This window comes from Nipponia nippon, unplaced genomic scaffold, assembly GCF_047370975.1.
Source record: "Nipponia nippon isolate SJK-2023a ecotype South Korea unplaced genomic scaffold, ASM4737097v1 scaffold_15, whole genome shotgun sequence".
In the NCBI taxonomy this organism is placed as follows: domain Eukaryota; kingdom Metazoa; phylum Chordata; class Aves; order Pelecaniformes; family Threskiornithidae; genus Nipponia; species Nipponia nippon.
In genome coordinates, this window is record NW_028262331.1 from 9,393,537 (window position 1) to 9,408,840 (window position 15,304).

General features: G+C 44.1%; 1 long non-coding RNA gene across 1 annotated transcript; it reads left to right on the forward strand.

Annotated features, from left to right (window-relative positions):
- The first annotated feature begins 1,476 nt into the window (after positions 1-1,476).
- On the forward strand, positions 1,477-14,971 carry LOC148056321 (uncharacterized). The gene is made up of 3 exons (XR_015703535.1): positions 1,477-1,612; positions 13,896-14,099; positions 14,482-14,971. It is a non-coding gene; the product is annotated as an uncharacterized LOC148056321 (long non-coding RNA).
- Positions 14,972-15,304: the final 333 nt, after the last annotated feature.

Here is a 15,304-nt window from a genome sequence, read left to right on the forward strand (position 1 = left end):
CTTCACCCCAAGTGTTCAGTGCTGGGAGACACGGGTCGTGGCAGACTGTCCCCACAAAACAGCTCAATGTATCCTGTACTTTATCCTGTACTTCCCTCATGAATAAACCCACTACAAAATCAGCGCTTCAAAGCTCTTCTAGACCTGGGCCAGCAGGCTAAGCACCTTGCAGACTCATGCCCCAAATTCAGATAAATTCCATCAGTAATGCAAATTAAAGATTGGTTGGACATTAAAACCAGTGCCTTTCATTTCATGAATATATATATATACACACATTTCTAATATTTGGCTACTTAAAATATTCATCAAGTATTTTCATTCTGTTACTCTTCACTAATGCATTTTTAAATGCATTTCTCTTGAATCAGCCCAGTCTCCTCTTTCATGAATCCTTATCTCTGTCCTATGGGCATCTATATCCCTGCCCTAATGTTCCACTGTACAAGTACAGAGCTGTTCATAACCCTAATCATACAAAACCAGATGATTCATTACTGAAGTGGATGAAAGAAGGCATTAAACATTGGCATAAAGGAGAAAAGATAAACTGGTACTGGAAGATTCATCTCTATTAGCTAAAGTGTTTGGGGACACCACAGAAATAAACCTAGGGTTATAAATATTGTCCTTGATTAGGAACCTGCAATGAAAATCCAGGAGAATGAACTTCGGTGCCCCATTTAAGACAGCGGTCTGTCTGCGTGGCTCTCATGGTGGGATCAGGGCTGATTGGAGGTGGAATGTGCAGCAGCTGTCCTGGGTACAATAGTTAGGGATTTGGGCTCAATGTTACACTGTTGTTAACTGTGGGCATTCACAGTTATGAAATACCACGGGAAATACTGAAAGCTAAAAAAATCTTGTGAGCTCTTTTGAACTGCAGTGCAAACCTTAGGGATCTTCATCTCTTGGCTTTTCCTGTCAAGTAGGAGGATTAAAGACTTTTTTTTTTTTTTTTTTTTTAAGGCAAAAGGCAGCTGAATTCACTGGACTTCAGGAGCTGAGGGCATAAGGAAAGGATCAGATCTTGTAAAACTTCTGATTAAACAAAAAAAAGAGGGAAGCAACCCTGCTCTGAAGAATTGCACTCCTGTAGAAGGACATCAGTGATTGGGAAGGTAATAAATACCAGCAGTGTTTACCATGCTAGTCTCAGATATGAGCTAGGAGACAACGTCTGGGTGGCCAGCAGCAAGTTATCCTTTGATGCATCAGCCCAAACCCTGAAGATGGGCCTTTAACGAGAGGCCAGTGGCTGAGCAGGGCCACAGGTGCTGCCACAGGTGCTGCCACAGGTGCTGGGTGGGTGGGTGGATGGATGGATGGATGGATGGGCGGGCAGGGAGGCCAGGCTGCTCCCCCGTAGCAAACCTGCCTGCCCTTGCCATCACGGGGGCCTGCAGCTGCGGGTGGTTAGCAAGACCCTGGTGAAATAAGGGAGGAGCTGGGGGTCTGGTCTCTCCCCTCCAGCAGGGTGAGTGGTGCCTGCGCTGGGCTGGTGTAGGTTAGCAGGGCATTACCTGCTTGGTGCGTGCCTTGGAAAGCGCACGTAGAGCTGCTGCTTTGGCGCTGGGACTCTGCTGTACATGCAGTTCATCTGGAGGGGAAGGTAAGGTGTTACTGCTCTCTTCTCTGGGCTGGGATGTGGAGGTGGTGGGTATTGCTATAGCAGTGTGGTGTCCCTGGTGCACATAGCAGGCTTGCTGTATGTCTGTGTTTGGCTTCTTGTACTTCTGCTTGGTAGAAAGAAGCTACTGAGGGACTTGTAGGGCTCTGATGTTTTGTTTCCCCTTCTCTGGCCTCTGGGGATGTGCCTGGAGGCGTGGGGGCTGGCAGCCCTCTGCAGCAAAGTGATCTCTGTCTCTGGGCCACCTCTAGGGTAGGGGCTAGAGTCTCCTCTGGAGAAGAGGAACAAGGTGAACTTCCCAGGTGGGAAGCCCCTGAGAGGTCAAAATAAATATATGGGACACAATTTTGTTCCCCTTTATTGCTCAGGTGGTTTCTGAGCAGTGCTTCTCTGGAGCCCATGTACTGGAGTCCATGAAATAACCGTCTCTCAGACACAAGTGAGATGTCCCTGGAGAGCCAGGGAATTGGGCAGTTGGGAAAACAGTCCTGAGCATCAGCTCTCCCTGCCGATGTCCTGTTCTGCTATGTGCTGTGATGTAAGGCAGTCCTAAATTACAAGCAAACAAACACAAAACTCTGTCGTTCTTTATCTCTCTACTGTGTGGGCAGAAACTCATCTGGTAGCCTGTAACAAAATGCCTGGGTGGATAGCAACCAGGGAGGAGGTTCAAACCACTCCACCTGTGGAGATGCTGCAATTTAGTGAATCATTAAGAAATCATACAGGGTGTATCGCTCTCTCTTGTTCTCTCCACACATAGTCAAACAGAAAATATGCAACATAATCTCGTGCATTTATTTGGGGTGAGGGATAATGACCTTTGGAATAAACACCAGCTATTTTTAAAGGAAGCAGAATGCTCTGTCTGCACTCCTCTGTCCCCCCGGCCGACTGCTGTACCTTTTGCCAAAAAGTGGCAAAGAAGGGGGGAACCCTTACAGAACTAATTTAGTTAAAATTTACACTCCTTGATTTTGTGCCTCTTATTTTTCCCCCTTCTAGTTTTGTAGCTATGATGCAGTATTGATCTAAAGATCTATAGGATCATACCATGGCTCCAGGTGGGTGGCAGAATTGAGGCTAGGCTTCATTTCCGTCTGAATGGTGCAGAAAATAATTCCACTTCCCAGCTTTTATTGCTCAGAACATTGCATTTCTCTCATTGCAGTGTATGGGAATTAGCTCTGGAGGAAAGAAATTTTTTTTTTTTTTTTTTTTCCTCTGACATAGAGTGGAGCAGAAGGATTCAGGAAGAAGTAATGTAAGAAAGCAGACAGCAAGCTCATTGCTGTTTGAATTAGGTGCAGCTGGATTGCACTAATGAAATGGGACTTCTCATCTGGGGTTCAAGTGGTGTTTCTGTGGATGGATGGTCCCCAGACTGCAAATTCCTTGTCTGGCTGGGATAGCTTCCTGCAATAGCGCAGTGTGTTTAAATACAGTAATAGCAGAGGAGCATGCAGTTGTTCAGCTTTGTTCTAGGTGTCATTGTGAGGGGATGCATGATGGAAATCAGCAGGACTGCAGAAGGTAGAAATGCCTGCAGCTGGAAAATGCCTCTAACTGTCCCTGGTACTCAGGCCAGCTCCGGTGGTCCATGCGAGCTGCAGTCACTTGCCTGCATCACAGACCTACTTGCACGTCTTGAGCTGTCTGGGACAGACTCTCCTCCCGTGTCTGAGTGCGTAGCACAGCTGGGGCTTGGTCCCCACTGGGACTCCAGTACCAGCTGTCCTGAGGCTGTGTGTGTGTTCTAGAATGGCTGCAGGCTATATTAAACGCTGGCTTTAGGGACCAAAGGAACCTGATGGCGCCCCGGAGCCAAACAGGTTGCCTCGAGAGTAATGAAGTTATGCAGATGTGAAATTGTAGGTGCGAGAGAAGCCAAGTGGCAGTGGAGCAAGCAAGTACTTATGTGAAGATGCAGACACCTCGTGCTGCATACGCCAAATTCCTTTCATGTTACCTCGCTAATGTGGACAGAAAGGCCACCACCACCACCACCAGGCTGGAGAATAACAGATGATTAAGCTGCTGCTTCTTAAGTCTTGTGCTTGTTCTCCTTTCGAATCGTTGTCTTGGTGGCAGGGTGGTGAGTTGCCTGTTCTTTTCTCCCCGCCCTACAGCAAAGACATGTGCGTGGCTCGGTGACTGAGAGCCATTGAAATGGTGACCCATATTGGACTTCTAACATGGACATAGTTCATTCAATTTGCTGTGTGAATTTAGTAAATCGGAGAAGTAATTTTCCTGCAAGAGAAGCAGGCTGCCACCTGCCCATGAACTTGGCAGCCGTAAGTCGCACCTCTGGTATTGTATCCTGCTAGAAAAGTTTTCAACAGAGTCCTTTCCTGCTAAAGGGGGATGAGGGGAGAAATTCAGTAGCATGCTGAGAAAATAGTGCTGTCTGTGCCCAGTGTCCAACCAGAAAAGAAAGTAACTGGGAAAAGACTGTCAAAATCCAGTGGCATACTCTGATAAACATAGCTCACAATAATGTCATTAGCGTGTTAAGACTAGTTTTAGAAACACGGATCCTGGGGACTCCTTGTCAGTGCCAATGTCTCAGGCAGGAGGGTGGGGGGAGTAAAAAATAATTACAAAGGTTTAGGTTAATTTATGAAGGTTCATATAACACTGTAACTGGCAAGATGCTAAATGTTTCTCATATCGGAGAGATGCTCTCAGGAGAATACCTGTCCGTATGAAGCATTTACTTCTAACATAGAATAGATGCTTCTACTACCTGGTGTCGCTTTAGTCATGACACTTTACATGATAGCAGTGGGATTTTCTTCCCCTTTCCTCCCTTCTCTACTGCTCACCCAGCTCATCCCACCCACCAGGGTTACTGCCTCAGCAGGTCTCTCGTGGGTGCTAATCGCATTAGCACCCTGAGCAGCGCCTGCTTCAGTGCTTCTAGATGAGTGTGTTTGAAATGCACCGAAACGCAGGCTACAGGATTTGTGCTTTCTGTCAATGACAAGCGGAGCAAATATTGACAATGCCTCTCAAAGACTCCAGTTACTATTGCTCTTGTTAATTCAGGGCCAAATTTATCCTCGTGCCAAAGACCCATGTTAAGTCTGTGCTATTGAAACAGCTGGACTTCCCTGTCCCATTTTTTTTTTGCTGTGTGGGTAATTTGGAGAATAAGGGACAAACCCAAGACAACCAAGGATGCACTGTGATCATCTGTGGGGCTTTTTTTTTATTTTTACTTTTTGTTTGTTTGTTTTTTCCCCGTGCTCTGCTTTCCTGTTTCTGACCTTGTGTTGGACCACTCATGTGTGCAAAGGTATAATGTATTTTGTTAATGGGACTCCGCTCTCAGATAAATTATTTATTAAACCATTCTGTGGCCCAGTGGAAAAGATCTCATGGCAGTGAGAGGCTGAGTTGGGGCAGGCCACGGGGCTTCTGCCGAGTTATTGACACTTTTGGAGTTCACCATCTAGTTCGAGTCTGGATTTGGCACTGTCAGACCAGTACTGACAGTGGCTTGCAGTGAACACAGAGCTGTTCCTGCTTTGTCTGCTATCAGGCAGTTGCTTTGTGCTTGTATGTTTGGCTACTACTTACGCCTGTCTCGGGGATGGTGAATTTTGCACTGTTGACTACTCCAGACAATTTTAAGTGGATTAGAGGCAAGAGAGAAAGGTTTTCGGTGAGAGTTTCACAAAACGTTCAACTAAAGGGGCAAAGACAGAGGAAAAAACATTCCAGTTCTTTTGACTGTCAAATGCTGAAATGAGCTGCAAATCCTTGTCCTAGAGGCTGGAGCATAGGCTTTGCTCCTGCTGGGGATTTTGGCCATGTGTGCTGAAATGAGACTAAATCTGGGCTCGGGGCAGGTGAAGCCATTAGGTTAGGGTGAGATGGTTTGCACTAGTCAAGATGAGCCATGCTTGAAACCAGCTGGTAGGTGTACAGATTAGTTGCTTCGCCCATTTACTTTGATGGTTTTGCTCACAATTTGTGCCACTGTGAAAGACTGAGTGCCTTGCTCAGGCCCTAAAGCCTTGCTGTGTCTTGTAATCTGGGATTTTGAGAATTTGGAACCATGGTAGAGGTCTACAGCACCAATGAATGGCAAACTCAATCCAGCTTTGCTTCAGTTTTTGGAAGGCCTTGAGGGCTTCAAGAGGTGCAAGGGGAGGAGTGTGTGGAGGCTTTTTTTCCCCTTCAAATTTCTAGTTTGGATTATGTGCAAACTAAATTAGAGGGTTCTCTGTATCAATCTTCCTTGGATGAAAAATCCTGTGAAACTTTCAAAGAATTTTTTTTTTACTCTTGTTGCTTCAAATTGGGAATGGAGGGAGATGGAGACAAAACTACAAAGAACCAAATAGTCCTTTTCCTTCTGAAGCTAGCAAACTTCTGGGTAATGCCCTGAACATCTCTCTCTTTAAAAGCCTCCTAGGTTTAAAAAAGAGAAAACCATAAAAAAACAGACATGGAAAAAACCTGGATTAAACTGTCACTCATTCACAATCTATCCAGGAAACTCATCCATGCCCCTACAGGTAGCTAGTTATCCCATCAGGAATTTCATATTCTTGTCTGAATCCTGGAACACAAATTGGTCCAGCGCTATGACTCTGCCTTGATTAGGGTCTGCTGACACAGATGTCCACAGCATGTGTTCCAAAAAAGCCTGCTCAAATAACTGCTTCTTTCCCCAAAGGGATCAAAGGTTGAGATGGTCTTCCCAGAGCTTTAGCCAGGCTGTGCAAAGCATCTGCAAAGTTTAATCCCCTAACCTTTCCTTTCCTTCCCCCCCCTTTTACTTTTTTTAAGGATGGTATCAATAGAGTTTAAGGGTTTATCTTTTTTCTTTATAGAAAACAGCTATTATTTGTAAAGAACCCCTGGAAAAGAAAGTGCAGCCTTGGCTTTATCTGAGAGACAGTTGGGTTTTGGCTACTCTGTCAAGGATAAAGCCCAGAATACCTCTATACGCTTGTGCAAATATCTAATGTTGACATCTTTTGCCAGCTGCTGTTGTGGCTTCGTTTCCTTGATGAACAAAATCCTCTTGTGATGTGGCCTCTGAGCGCCATTATAATTAAAAGAATTAAAATTCAATTTGAGCTATTGTCGTTGCACAATGCAAAGTTCAACACCACTGAAGGCTGATTTTATTGATTCTGTATTGGGTGCTCCATGGAAATAAGTTACCTTGACACAAACATGGTGTTGGCAGTAGAAGGCACAAATGGTCCAGCTCCAGTGCTTGTTCACTTTAATTTTATTGTTAGTAGCACCTTTCCCAAAGAGAAGTTGTGCCAGCATTTCTATCTTAAAGCATGGTTTTTTTCAAGATCACTTCAGTCCTGGAATTATCTCCAGCTTAAATAGCAAGATAAGATTTACAGCCTTGGCAGAAAAATATATGTATGAGAGTTAAATGCTACAAAGCTGCTTAAAATTGCAGCTGTCAGTGGCAGCAAAGAACCTTGCTCTTTCTTGTAGCTTGACTTGGTCGTCTTTGGCTGCTTTTCCCTTGCACCCTTACTATTCAGGCTTGCATATATCTATTTTGTTTCTTTATTTTAAAGACCAGGCTTAAATTAAGCTTATCTGATTTTCCAGATCTGTTTCATTAAGAAACAACCAACTGTCACCATCAAATGTCTCTCATTCCACCCTCCCTCCATTATTTCTGAGAGACTGAATATTGGCTTGAAATTAGCTCTTCTGAGTGTAAGATGCTTTTAAGCACTGATGAGATTTGTTCCTGTTCTCTGAAACTGCTCCTCTAAGCAGAGCAGCTGTATTTCATGCTCAGTGTATTAATGGTTCACTCAAACGTGACAGCGGGCTGGACAGTAGGAAGGTCAAAATTGTTGTGATAGGGAGACTGGGTGCGAGAAGTGAAGAAATCTTTCCAGAAGGTAGAGAGGCACTTGGACAAGAGCATGAAAAAGCTTGATCTTTGGAGCTTTCTTTTCTAGTCTTTATATTGGTGTTCTCAGTTTGGGGGAGAGGGACATACACTTTTCTTTTTTCCATGGAGTGCCTCTTTGCGTCAGAGCTTCTGTGTTGTTGCAGTATAATTAACTAGTAGTAATCACCAAGGGTTGAATGGAGGTGGGAGAGGCTTTCTGGGCAGCTTGCTTGTCTCTGCGGGAGGCTCCATGCCCCTGTCCGTGTGCTGGGGAGGTGGATCAGGAGCAAGGACGCAGGTTCTAAGACTGAACCCCAACCAGAAGGTGTGGTCTAGGTGTGCTTTACTTTCTCTTCTCCAAATGTCACCTTTCCTGTTACGCTGGTTTGCCAGTCCTGTAGTCATCTTGTGCATTGTTCAGCAAGTATGTGATGACACTTAAACATATAACTTAAATCTTCCCCTTGGTAGAAAATCTGGCTGGGAGATGCCCTTGCAGGAAGAGCAAAGGGCTGGATTACAAAGGTGCTTGTGTCTGATTTTTTTTTTTTTAATAACACTGGTCCCTGTGTCTGCAGGCAGACTTGTGCCAGTGAGGCTAGGGATGTGAGTGAGGTTTGCGTTGGTCTACAAGGCTTATTTGGATTTGGGAGCTACCCTGGGGCTGAGAAGTCGCGCTACCCAGTGTTCCTGGGATGCCACTAAGCAAGGCGTAGGGCAGGAAACACAACAGCCTTTCTCTGTTAATGTTGTGTTCAGCACTTCCTGAGCGGTGTTTTCAGGGGGGAGAAAAAGCTGTTTGGGAAGGAGAAGTGTTACTAGTTGTTTTGACAGAAGTAGCAAACTGTCTGGGAAGACCTTGTTTTTATAGTACGGGACTGCTGCTCAGCTTGTTGCTACCTCATTAGCAAGGAGTTACCTAATTAGCAAAGCAAGCTGTTAATTAAGTGTGTATTGCATTACTCAGCTTTAAAAATTCTTCTAGATGTTAAATATTTCAGTGATAAGGAATTGCCACTAAATTCTTTCTGTGTAAATTTCTCTTTCATCTGCCAGAAGGGAACGAATCATGAACTGCTGTAACCACCACAGATTCAGGAAAACCAACTGAATTTCTTGTGACGCAGTTGGCACTAATGAACAGTAATAATTTTTTTAAAAATATAATGGAAAAGACTTGGTAAGGTTAATAAGATAGTAGAACCCCTGTGTATTGAATCAGTCTTGATAAGAGAACAAAAACTACATGTTTGCTAAAATAACTTTAAAAACAAATAACATCGACTTTCCACACCTAGTGGAGACCAAATTTTCACTTGCTTGCATGCCTGCTCTCCCGGCATGCTAGGACCTGTCACCGTTCCGGCTCTCACCAGGACAGTGTGACTTTGATTTTTGACTGCTGGGCAATCTTTTTCATCAGATGGAGTTGGATCACAAGGTGGAAATTAGGTGTCCCTGCATCTTCCCACTCCTTCAGCTCACATGAAAATTTTGTGTTGAGGACATGTATCCACTTCCTACTGGCCCCACCGCATGAAGCTTTGATTAGCAATTATTTCTGAGATATTAAAAAACACAATAGATGTTGCAGGGCTCTGGATTTTCCGTGATGATTATTAAGGGAAGAGAAAGACTATGGTTACAACTCAATAGTTATTTCTCCATGTCAGAATGTAAATTATTGGCATAGCCTTAAGATCATATGTGCATGTATGCTCATGTACTAAATTCTTCGATGTGTTAACTGTGTCTTTATTTGGATTGATTAGCTGGATTCTGATTTTTACTTTTTTTTTTTCTTGTGGGGGGTGGAATAAACCAAAGCAGACAGTACCAAATGCTTTGTTCTTGCTGTCTTAGCAATGTGTCTTTACTCTTACCCTACTCCTCCTTTCTATATGAGAACTAGGATAGCAAAACTTTAGTCTTAGCTTTATGGAAGAATGAAATCACTTCAATCATTACTGAATAAAAGACAGAAGGGATGTGTGTGTGCAGGGGCTGACTCTGGCGTACACATCATACCAGTTCTTTAGCTGTCATTAAGCTGCATGAAGACACACCTCTGATCTGTTTCTTAATTTTATAATCTCTGAAATAAGGTTCCCTTCAGTAAGGATGTGTTCGCTCACTTGGCGATAGTCTTGTGAGCAGCTTCCTTGCTGTTGCTTCTCAGGTGTGTAAGTATATGTGCTTAATATCAGGTGAGTATGTGCTTCAAGTGATCTCTTTCTTTGGGACCCTGAATTGTAGGACTATCATCTTTGGCTGCCTGCCTTGCAAAAATGCCGCAACGGTAGCATTCTGGTGACAGGACTCTAAGTAGTGCATTTTCCAAAAGACACTGGCTTGGGGTTCTTATAGAACTACTTAGAAACACAGTTGTGGAGCCAGGCTAATCCAGAATACCGGAACGCTGCGCAATTGAAAATGTGCGTTACCTTTAGCTGTCAAATGCCTGAGAATTAAAACAGCCTTTGAAATAAAAATCAACACCTGAAAGTACAGCAGTGGGAAATACGAGACAGCGGTGCAGAGGAATCTTGGATGAGATGCGCAGTTTCTGGGGGGACTGGGCAGGTACCCCATGTTGTGCAGCACCTGGCACTGGGAGGCCCGCAGGTCCCGGAGCACTCCTGAAACGGAGGTGAGCATATGGCCTGTTCTTCCAGGCGCTGATACAGCGCATCAGGGTGGTATCTTTAAAGTAGTAAGTGTCCACTCTAGCTATTTCATAAGGACTTTGGGTAAGGAAGAATAAACTTCCCAGCACACAGTTTCTCTTGGGGTGAAATTAGAGGCAAAGAAATGTTTTGGGCTCATATTGCTGATTGCACTATGAGTTAAAATTCTTATTTGATAGTCAATAAAGATAAATTACACACAAAAATAGCTACTATTGCCGGAGTGAGCTGGCAGTTTGCAGAAGGGGGCATGTGGTATCTTAACGTGCAGTCAGTTGTAAAGGCTTGGGAAAAAAATTTTCAACTGCACATTATCTGAGTGAGCTTCCATATTTTACCATGACACCGACTCCGAGACTCATTTCCCTGGGTTAAGTAGTGTGGGGTGAAGTATCTGCCGCTCTCCTTCTCCCTATCCATCTGCTGCGGTATTCTGGGCATTTAACCTGGAGCGCTTGCTGATGTATGACCAAATCAGAGAAAAGAGGCCGCGCTGTTTAACCCTCTCCCTTTGTAGCTGCACTTAATGAATGTCACACAGGCCCACTATAGAAATGATGGAACATCCATTCTGGCAGCATGAACAGAGCCCACCGTGCAATGATATGGTGAAATATGCTGAAAATATTCACAGGAACCTGTGAACATAAACCCATGATTATTTTTTCCCTTAAATCTCAATATTTTAGCTGGTTTTCCCCCCATATGATAAAAGTGCATTTCCAAGCAGTGTCTACTTTTTTGAGGGGAAGAAAACGCTATTTTCTTTTTAATGTGGCTGTACTGAAATTGCTAACTTATGCTAACCAAAATGTAATTATGTTGTCCATGCAGGTCTTTTTGTCTTTCTAAAAAATGTCTTGTAAATAAGATTGCAGGTCTTAATGACTCTATCCAGTAATTCCTGGGCTAAATTCAAAGGTGATAAAAGTAGGTCTATACTTTCTTATGCAGAAGTTATTTACGTGCAGGTGCGTGCTGTCTGCTGGCCCAGTTCTTCTGCCTTTGCTCATGGGGAGTCACAACTGGTTGTTAAGAACCTGTGCCTTTTGTAGGGCTCCTTGATGAGCAAGCTACTGCTCAACATCTTGGAGGCAGGCATGAGTGAACCGTGAATGGGGTCGGAGGGGTATGTAGCTGCAAAGCCACTCTTGTCATGAAATACTCTTGTCAAGAGTCTAATCCTCACTCTTTTCACCATTTCATGCATCTTTCTCCACTGAACCCCCTTTTTTAACCCCTTTTGAGTGCAGGCTACATCTTGCTACTTCTCACCTCTGAACTTTGCACCAGATCTCCTCTTCCCGTGGGACTTCATTTGTGTAATCTGAATTCAGCTGGAGAGAAAACATAGTGAAACTTGCTCTTGGTTTGAACGGCTGTACAAAACCTCCTGTGTTGCTTAAGTTTCCCTAAAACACCATCATTTGTCAGCCTAATTTAAAAATAAATAAATCAGTTGCCTCGCTTCAAAAAGAGAATAGAAATTTTAAAAGCTGGTGGCTAATTACTTCCGTTAGACTCGGCTTCATGCTGGTAGCAAATGTCTGTCAACTGCTCTGTCAGAGACTAAGGAAAGTACTAAAAATGTGTAATGATTTCTTGCATGTTCCTGTTAAAGAGGATGCTGTGTTCCAGTGATGCTTTTCATAGAATTCCTCCCCAAATAAGAACACCAGCACCCTTGGGTGTCTCGGAGTGCTTTCCTAGCTGATGTACTTTTAATTTACGAAGACCATGGTTATACTGGAGGAGGGAGACCAAGAGAAGCTGGGATCTCAACCTTTGCTTCTCCGAGATAATCAGCAAACAGTGTGAATGTGTGTGTGTGAGAACATGACATATGTAAATAAATGGATAAAATACTATCACTGGGACCTTCATTTCACCCAAGCTATTGAATCATCTCATCATAACTGCTTGTTATTAACCAAGTGGCATAATTCCAACTTAAACTTCCCTTTTGTTTACTAGAGACTTGCTGAAGAGCTAGTGCTGAATACTTAATTTTCAACCTTCTAGCTACATGTATTTATAGAAAGACCAAGCAATGTTTACCTCAAAGATCTAGAGCTAGGTGATGAGCAAACTAGGTATGAATCTCGGCTTTATTTTTAAAAGAAAATTTCAGGTTTCTATTTTAACAGAGAAAAATCTTACGAACATGATCAATAAATATAGGATGATGAAAAACCAGAAGGCACAATTTCCAATATTTACACACTCGCTTTAAAACATCAATTTGTTCATTCTTTTAACTTTCACAGATTTTCACAGGAAGCGCAGGGCTGAGCGTGTGGCTTATGCCCAGTCTGTCAAATTAATACTGTAGCTCCAATGAACCTTGACTTCTGATGCAGCAGGCGGGAATTTGGCCTGTTATAACTGTACAGTGTGTCTGAAATACCATTTTTACCATTGATACAGGCAAATTCATGCTGACATTAATACAGTGCTGTGATGTCCTGGTCCTTTTGCTGAGTTACAAAGGGAAAATATGCCAATTGTGGAGCATATAGTAATAGTTTAGTTGGGTGTTACTTAGGTGAAATGTTCTAGCATTCCTGTTAAACGTCAGGGAGATGAAATAGTATTTATATTGAGAAGTTAATGGTAAGCAGCCAAGTTTTAGGGACTGTTTATACCTGCATAATCTGCTTGCCCACTCTAAGGAACAGAGGATAAACAGCCCAGGAGTACTGGCAGGGAGTGAGCCTGGCACCTGGGGGATGGACAGGCTGCTCACAAGCTTCTCCTGCTGCCTGCAAGCAATTCTGTGTGCAAAACTATGGGTGGAGGGGAGTAAATAACCCACCCTTTTTCCCAGGTATGACTGCTGTAAAACAGTTGAGCAGGAGCGATAGCTGCTTGTGGCTGTCTTGCTCTGTGCAGAACGTTTTTTGCGGTAGTTTCCAGGCAATATTCCAGCTTGTCAGATGAAGGGAAGGAAGGCGATGCTTTGCATGAACCATCCTTGCAGAAGGTTACACGCACCCCTTCCCCCAGCCAGCCCCCAAAGTTGAGCATTTCTTATGTGATGACTAGAGGCTTAAAAGTATGAGTGATTGCATCGTCTGCTGCTCAGGGCAAGAGCAACTGTGCTCTGGACATGAACCTGCTTATTTCTGGTCAGCAACTCAACTAGAAGGGAGATTATTTTCTTAATATTTTTCCCCCTTTTCTTCCCTCTCTTGCCTAATGTACATAATAAAGCAGGCTATTTCTGCTATAGGAAAAAAATGACTAATTTACTTTATCAGCTGGCATAATCGAGCAGGCTGTGCCGTAAGCTTCTGGTGTTCTGTGTTGGTTCACGGTGACCCAAAACACATCTTCCTTCTTGCAGCTTCTGCTAGAGCTCAGAAAAGGTGCAAGTGAGTTGTTAATCATACATGCTGCTGTACATCTTAATAAATGTGATAAAATCAGGATGGAAAGTTGGACGTGGCTTTGAGGCTGAAGGACTGTGCTTAAAAGTGCAGCAACAGCTCCCTCTCCTTCTGGAGCAGTGTGAGGGGAGCAAACCCGGGGTGGAGCAGGGCCGCTTCTGACAATTCTCGATTGAAATGAAGGAAGAGTAGTAAAGGCATCTCAATAAATTCATTTAGAAGTTTAAATGACGTTGTTCATCCTTTCTGTAAACAGGACTTCAACAACAAGCTGTACCTGCTCTTTCTGTTTTCAGATACTGTTCTCTGGCCTTCCCTCTCCCTGGTGGAGAACCGCCGACCTGATTAACATATTAAATGAAGCAAACCCAGTGCTATCTCTGCACGTTACTGCTTCCTTACAGTATATGAGCAACTTCCAGATTATCAGTTATAACCATCCTCAACCCTCCTAACCCGGAATAGCTGTATTTTAAGGACATTGTGCAACATGACATAAGGTAACTGCATCCCTCTCAGTTCTTAGCCTTCAGAAAAGGGTTTTTCTTTAAAAGTCTTTAACTTTTCTTTTAGAGTACCTCAATGCCACTGTCCTTATCTCCCTGCACAGTCTTCATTTTACCCTCTTCTGGCCCAAGTCTGCATGTGCTCAGCAACGCACAGGCTCTCTCCCGGAGCCGCTCGCACGCTACCCTCCCTACCCTGGGCAGGCTTGACAGAATGGGTGCCCCAAGATAAATAGGCACCTTCTGCACGTAGCTGAAAATCGAACTGTCCCCGTGCTCATCTGGAGCTGAATAGATTGTCACGAGAGCCTGGGGACAAGGGGAGCGGGGGTGGTTACTGGGGCAGTGCTGTGGCATTCTGTCTGTCCTTCTGCAGAAGGCTGAGGGGAGAGCATCAGCTACGGCGAGCTGTGGGCCCGAGGATCGCCTCGCCCTCGGATTTGCGTCTGCAGCACCCAGCTGCAGCGAGGCACGAGAGCCAAAGCTGCTGCGACATGGCATATGGGGCCCCGTGGTGGTGCACGGGAGGGGGGCAAGAAGAGCTGGGGGAGGGGAGAGGCATGCATATAAATCATTATTGGCGAACATCTCAGCTCTTGAGCCAGGCTGTCGCTTGCCGCTGCTCGTGGTGCAGCCCAGACATAAATCATAATTCCCCTACAATAGATCCTTTCGCAGCCGCCATCAGGAAAAGTGTGTTGGTTTTATCGATTTTTTGACACCGGGGCCCTGGCAACGGCCGCTCTGAATCATTATGAAATGAAACTGATTAGGAATTCATGGAATACTAAATAAACTTTACGAGCCCGTTGTAAGTTTTTTGATGCATGGGGAGCGGAAAATGAAAACTAATGATATAAAAATTACACAGCGTGCTGAGTATTATTATACTGCTATTGATTTGTTTCAAACTGTACATCAAAATCGAAGTGTGCTGGGTGTGCTTGGCTGCAAGGCTGATGCTCAAAAGCTTTTGAGGGTTTTTTTTTTTTAATGCTGGCTCCAGCATTTTTTGCCAGCCAGAGAAGGTTAGTGCCACCGCAGAATTGCTGAAGTGCTCCCTCCACCTGCCTATTCTTCTGCAACCACCCTTTGCATGGTTATCACTGACTTTATTCTCCTGTTTGCATGCGAAATCTCATGAGACAAAAATATATTGACGAGGATTTTAGCCTAAGTGGATAACTCTTTCCCCCCCC